At 54.1% G+C, this 6,349-nt stretch overlaps 1 long non-coding RNA gene across 1 annotated transcript; it reads left to right on the top strand.

Moving 5' to 3' along the window:
• The first annotated feature begins 937 nt into the window (after window positions 1-937).
• LOC122236410 lies at window positions 938-4,564 on the top strand. Its single transcript, XR_006214467.1, has 3 exons — window positions 938-1,021; window positions 2,530-2,610; window positions 4,174-4,564. It is a non-coding gene; the product is annotated as an uncharacterized LOC122236410 (long non-coding RNA).
• Window positions 4,565-6,349: the final 1,785 nt, after the last annotated feature.

The raw sequence follows: 6,349 nt of genomic DNA, 5'->3' as shown, positions 1-6,349 counted from the left end.
TCTCCAAAGGAAGAGGCCACACGCCAAGAATGCTAGCAGCCTCCAGGTGCTGGAAAAGGCAAAGAAACAGATTCTCCCCAAGAGCTTCTGGAAGGAATGCTGGCACCTTGATTTGGGCCCCGTGAGACCCATCTCAAACCCGTGACCTCCGGCACGGTGAGATAATAAATCTGTGTCGTTTTCAGCCACCGCGTTGGTGCTGATTTGTTTCAGCCACGAGAAGAAACTAACACATCCTGCTTGAGGTCAGAACCACCTTCTCCCACCTGGTCTACCACACCAGCTGCTGTAAGCTACTTTTGTATACAGCTGCCAGAGGACCTTTCCAAAGCCCAGACTGACCATATCAACACTCTGCTTATGATCAGTGGTTCCCATCACCTTCAAGCTTAAGTTCTGTAGTTTGGCATTGAGGAACTTTGTGACCTGGCACCACCGGCCGTCCTCGGCCCACTGCTTGTCACTGGTCGTGTCTTAAGGAGGACACTTGCGACTGTAAAGGACATAATGCCATCTCCCGCAGGCTTAAATGAAAAGAAACTACTGGCTCACGTGCCAGAGAAGCCTTGGGGCCTCAGGCATAGCTGGCTCAAGGAATACTGCCAAGAATCCATCTCTTACCACTTCTGAGCTACACTTCCCCTGGGTTGGCTTCATCTTCAGGCAGGGTAGACCCTCTTGGTGGCAAACAGCCCTCAGCAGCTTCACTTACTTGCTTCCACCAGCTGAGCTACCCTGGCGGAAGGAGTCGTTTTCCACCGTAGCGCCAGCAAAATTTCAGAGCTGACATACGTTGACAGTGATTGGCTCTCCTTGAGCCATGTGCCCGCCTCCCAACCAATGACTGTAGCTAGAGAGATGTAGGTCTCTCATTGGCTAGGACTGAGTCATGTGCCCATTCGTGCACCCGGGGGCAGAGCGAGGCCCTCCAGAGCCTTTAAGACTGAGGGAAGAGTGGGCTCCAGAAGGAAAGCCGGAATAGTTGGAAGAGGAATAAATGCTGAGTGGGCAGGAATGACAGGTGAGCCCAGTGGCCTCTAATACACCACATACCCTCCTTACAGCCTTCCAATCTTTTCTGCCCCCAATGTCCGTTGCCTCCCCTCTCCACCGCCTGCCTCCTCCAGGAAGCCCCTCTGACTCTCAGACCTGGCGAGCCACCTCTTTGGGGGCCTCACAGCCCTGGGGTTCTCCCCATCTGTCCAGCACACACCGACGCTCTGCGGTAGTGGCTAACTCCACTGGTCTGTCTCCCACCCTTAGTGGCAAATCTGACAGTAACCAACATTGAGTACTGACCATGTGCCAGGCACTACCCAGAGTGCTTCGTGGGTTTTTAGCGTATTCGACCCATTCAACACCCTTAAGAGGAATTCCCCAGTTGAGCGCTAAAGACCGAGGCACAGCCAAAATGTTCAAGGGAACCTAGGCTGCCTGGTGTAGACTATGCTCTCCACCTTGATGCCGGAGCCCTCTCTGTGGGCCACAAGAGAGCAGAAAGTTAAGTTTGGGTCACCTCTGGGTCCCCAGTGTGAGCTCTGAATGCCACTCTGCCCTTACAGAACGCTAAAGAGCACAGGTTCAAGGGTCTGGGGGCTCTGACTCTTTGAGCCATTGTGCACAGTTCATAATATTCCCTCAGCACAATTTCCTCATCTGTAAAATGGGATGACAACAATCCCTACCTTGTAGGACTGAAGCAAGGATGAAAGGAGATAATGCTTTAGCCCTTAGCACAAAACCTGGCATGAGACATAGCTTTCAAAATGTTAGCCTCCTGATGCTGAGGACAATGTTACAAGCGATTTGAGCCTCTGATGTGCTGGGGGGGATGGGAGAGTGGGGAGGGCGTTTCTCCCTTCCCCCATACAACACACAACCAGACAAAGTGGTAGTCAGGGGGACTTGGGCCTTTTCTAGTTCTGTTTAAAACCCCTGCCACATCCTCCAGGAGCCGAGGTTTTGATACCTGGCTCTTCTCAGAAGACAGTGCCCCAAGTGCAGGAGAAGCTGGTCCCAGGCTGTGGTTGCCATGGAAACCATTGAATGTAAATTTCATTTTCTGCCTTGCCCAGCTAAGCTATTGATTCAGCAAGAGGGAGAGAAATTGGGAGCAGGTTCCCTCCCAAAGTGAAACAGAAAGCGCAGACCCAAAGTGAAAATGGAAGGAAGTGTGGTCAGGTGGAGTGAAACCTAGTTGGAGAAAAGATGGGACTGTGCTCACCTGCCAGGGTGGGTTAGCAGGGGCCATGGGGGATCTCTCCACTTGCATGAACCTGATGGCTCAGGTAAGCAACACTCGAGGCATCAGACCCCAGCGCCCAAGACAGGCTCTAGCTCTGTGAGCGGGGGCAAGTGGCTGAACCTCTCTGAACCTGTTTTTTTTTTTTTCATGTGTAAAAAAAAAAAAGTGTATAAAAATTGTCACTCAAAAGGCTTGTCGTGGGGACATCATCACCCCTGCATCCTACAGCCTCTCCTGGCATGCTCTCCTTTCTAGCCTGAAATTCCTCCCATTGTTGTCACCAGTGACTCCAGCACCCAAGGAAGGAGAAGAATGTTTCCCCAGGAAGCTTCTGTGGAAAAGTCTGAGTTTGCCTATGAAACAAGGTAAGAGGAAGACTCTGCAGAGAAAGACACGGGACACGTAAGTTTGGACGGAGTAATCTGGAGTGGAAATCTGGAACCAAGAGTGCTGTAGGAGAAGTGGGCCATAGCAGTGTCAGTGTCGGGGGGACAGAACAGCCAGCCCAAACAAATCCGGGTCTGAAGCGCCCTCCCCCACAGTGGGTGCTGTGCCCGCCTGACGCTGGTTCTCTCCGAGAGGGACTACCCAGGGTTCCCGAGCTGCAGCAGGGGTGGTGCAGGCTTATCCAAGTCCTGGGGCTGTCAATACTGCTCCCTGGGGGTGATCCAGGGCAGCCCGGGCCCCCGACATGCCAAGGGTGCCCTGTCACACGCAGTCCTGGCGGCTGTACCCGCAGAAACACTAATTGGGAAGTGAGACAAGCGGAGTGCCTTTAATGAGCTACCTTGTTGTAACTCTAACGGGTTGGCGTTATTTACAGAGATTCTGCTAATGAGGTGCCTGTCGGAGGGGGAGCCCGCGATGGGGGCAGGGGAAGGAAGGCCTCCCAGCCTGAGGGAAGAGGCAGGATTCAAAGGGAAGAGGGAAGGAAGCTCACTTTTGCTGAGCGACTGGGGCCAGAGGCCCTTATCCATGTGATCTCACACATCGCCAGAGACCCAAGAGGTACGGGTGAGGTGTGCAGGGGAAGGAACATGGCAGAGCCACACAGGGAGTCCAGTCCAGGCTGCTCCTGAGCCTGACCCCTGCGGGACCTGCAGCAGGCAGGCAGGAGGCAGGTCCGCCCAGAACCTTCCCGAGGTGGCCACGCCCACCCAGCCCTCCAGGTGCCTCTGGACTGTAAGAGATCGGCTCAATAGGGTAGTTCCCCCGCCCCTGCCCCGCCCCTGACTCTTCTCCGGAGATAACACGCCCCGCTCTCTGGGGGAAGTGGGGATCTATTCCTGGTGGGGGCCAGGGTTCTCTCAGCCACCCCTGAAGGCCCTCCTTCCCTCAGGTCAGGTGGCCTAGAGCTCTGAGCTCTGCCCCCAGCAGGAGAGGAGTTTGCTCTGCATTTTCCACACTCTTGCAGCCCATCTTCCTTAGATAGGTGGGAATGGAATTGGCAGCCGTTTAACCGGGCTCTGACTCAGCCAGAGCTAGGGGCGGGGCTCAGGCAGCGTCAGTGGCTGGGCTCAACCTCGATCCAGAAGATTGTCAGTCTGGGGTTTAAAGTACCACTCTGTGGCTGAAAATAAGGAGCTATAAGGACTGGAACCATTGGTCTTAGTTTTTCCACCTGCGAAATGGGATTACTAACATCTGCCTTTCCGGAAGGTCATCGGATCCTGAAAGAATGCATGAAATCGCTTTGCAAACTGTAAAGTGCCCAACCCCGGCCTTATTATCGTTTTTATTAGCAGTGGGCATGTGGGTGCCGACGTCCTCCACCCTGTGAGGGTCACTCCACTGGCTCATCCTCCCATCCTGCTGGGCCCTGCGCTCCCCTCTCCCCTTCTCTATTCTCATTGCCACATCCCCTCTCCTCTCCTACTACCTGTCAAGATTGGCATCTCTTTAATTATAACGTCTGTGTGTTTCTTTAGGAGCCGTGTAATTCTTCCTGACAGCCACCTATTTAAAATGAAAGTCAAACACTCAGAATTTTGTTTAAGAGTTGAGTCTTGGGGAGAAAATGCATTAATTGCTAAACGTTGCTAATTTCACTCTGATGTGGTAACAAAAAGAATGAATCTCCATACATACACACAAGAGGACCAATGAAACCAGCGTTGGGGCAAGGACGGCAGTCAGAATGTCAGAGCCAGAGGTCCGTCTCAGAGCTTGTGCGGCGAAACCCCTCCCTCATTTCACAGATGAGGACACTGAGGTCCAGAGAGGTTAAGTGACTTGCTGAAGGTTGCCCCAGCCTAGGCGGCAGGTCCAAGGCTGACTGACGCCCGCAGGCTTGAGTGGCCTCCATGCAGCAGCTGTTGATCCCGGGGAACCAGAAGCCGCGCGTTCCTTCCGCATATCAGCACTCAGGCCATCTGGGGTGCTGCCCGCCCTGCAGGGCTGCTGTGTTTCAAGTACTGCCTGCCGGGGGTCCTTGTGCCGGACAAGCGGCCTGCAGAGACCCTCCTCCGAGGCTGGAGATCTGTGCCTCGGTAACCAGGACAGTGGGCACAGACCCACTGAGCCACCATCTGCGACAGCTGAGCTGTGAGACACAGGTGCCAAGGGCCATTGTCAGCGAGCAAGACAGCCGTCTGTGGGCCAGAGCCGGGGAGAGTGCCCAGCTGGGCAGGCAAGGCAGCTTGCGTGGGCTCCAGCCCTGGTCTAAGGTGCCTCTGCAGCCTCCTGGTGAAGAAAGGCTGCTTGGCCGGAAGCCGTGGGTGTGTGGGCCCCACTGTGAGTGGATGGAGCATTATTTCTGAACTCAGACGGCTGTCGGTTCAAATCCCTTCTTCGCGGGGCACACGCGGTGAGCTGTTTCAACCTCTCTGTTTCTGATCCTGCTTCTGGCCAGTGCGATTCACAGCATTGATCAGGCAGAGTTTGGGGGCCGAGTGAATATGTGCTACGTGCCAGCCCAGGCTCCACAAAGGTGGCCGAGGCTTAGACCAGCAAGCACAAAACAGGGGCCCGAGGGCCTTGCTCAGCCACAGATGTCTTTGCAGGCCTGCATGTGCAGTTCTACAAATGTGATTTGAAGGCACCCTGGCCAGGGCCTGAGCTCCCTGTATGTCCTGAACCCACCGCCCCACGTGGGCTCACAGCCAGCCACTTCATTCGTGTGACTCTCCTGATTTTCCAGGCCTGAAGGGATCCTTTCTGTCTCACGCCAAAAGATGCTTGTTCACCTCCTCTCCCGCTCCCACCAAAGCTCCATGTCTTTTCCATCCCAGCTCTGGTAACATGGCCAGACCACGTCCAGTTTCCCACTCAACTGGGAGCACCTGGAGGGCAGGGGCCATGTTGTATCCCTACGTGAGCAGACGTGGGCTCCAGGAGATGCGGTCATGCAACAAACTGGGGTTGCCTCTAGGCTCCAGGGACATAGCTGTGAATAATTTTGAGAAGGGCCAAACCTGGGCTTATGCCAGTGGGAGAGCTTATGCCAGTGGGAGAGCTGGGCTTATGCCAGTGGGAGAGCTGAACAATTGCATAAATCAGCAAGATTTGTAAGAAGAAGAAGGTAAAAAAAAAAAAAAAGTAATAAGGTGATGCACTTGAGCAGCGAGTGAGTGAGTGAGTGCATAAAGGAGCAAATAGTAAGAATGGAAATTTCAATTTAACAACACAGGGACACTGGATAGCCCCAAACAGGAAGAAAGGGGAACCAGGCTCAGTGAGGAACTGAACCTTCAAGTTGAATGGTTCAGCTCATTCTTTTTATCCACAATTTGGCCCCTTGTGCCCACCCCCACTGCTACCTCCCTGGACCAAGTTCTCATCTTCTCTTGCCCACACTATTGCAGTAGCCTCATGGCTGCTGTCCCCTATCCTGCCTCTGCTCCCTCTGTAGTCAGCTGCCAACACAGTAGCCACAATGTGAAAGTCAGAATCATTCCTCTACGCAAAACCCTAAGAGCCCTCACATCATTCTAAGGGAAAGGCAAGGTCTTTCCATGTCAGGCCCTATGTGACCGACCCGAGCCCCAGCACCTCCTTGTCCTCTTTCCTTCCTCACTCTGCTCCAGTCGCAGCGGTCTCCTTGTGGTTCCTGGAAATGCCAGGAACATTCCTGCCCCAGGACCTTTGCACATGTGGTGCCTCTGC

The sequence above is a fragment of the Panthera tigris genome, chromosome A2 (assembly GCF_018350195.1).
Source record: "Panthera tigris isolate Pti1 chromosome A2, P.tigris_Pti1_mat1.1, whole genome shotgun sequence".
NCBI classification, from domain to species: Eukaryota; Metazoa; Chordata; class Mammalia; order Carnivora; family Felidae; genus Panthera; species Panthera tigris.
The sequence above is the reverse complement of the archived record's forward strand: the minus strand, read 5'-3'. Positions and strand labels throughout refer to the sequence as shown.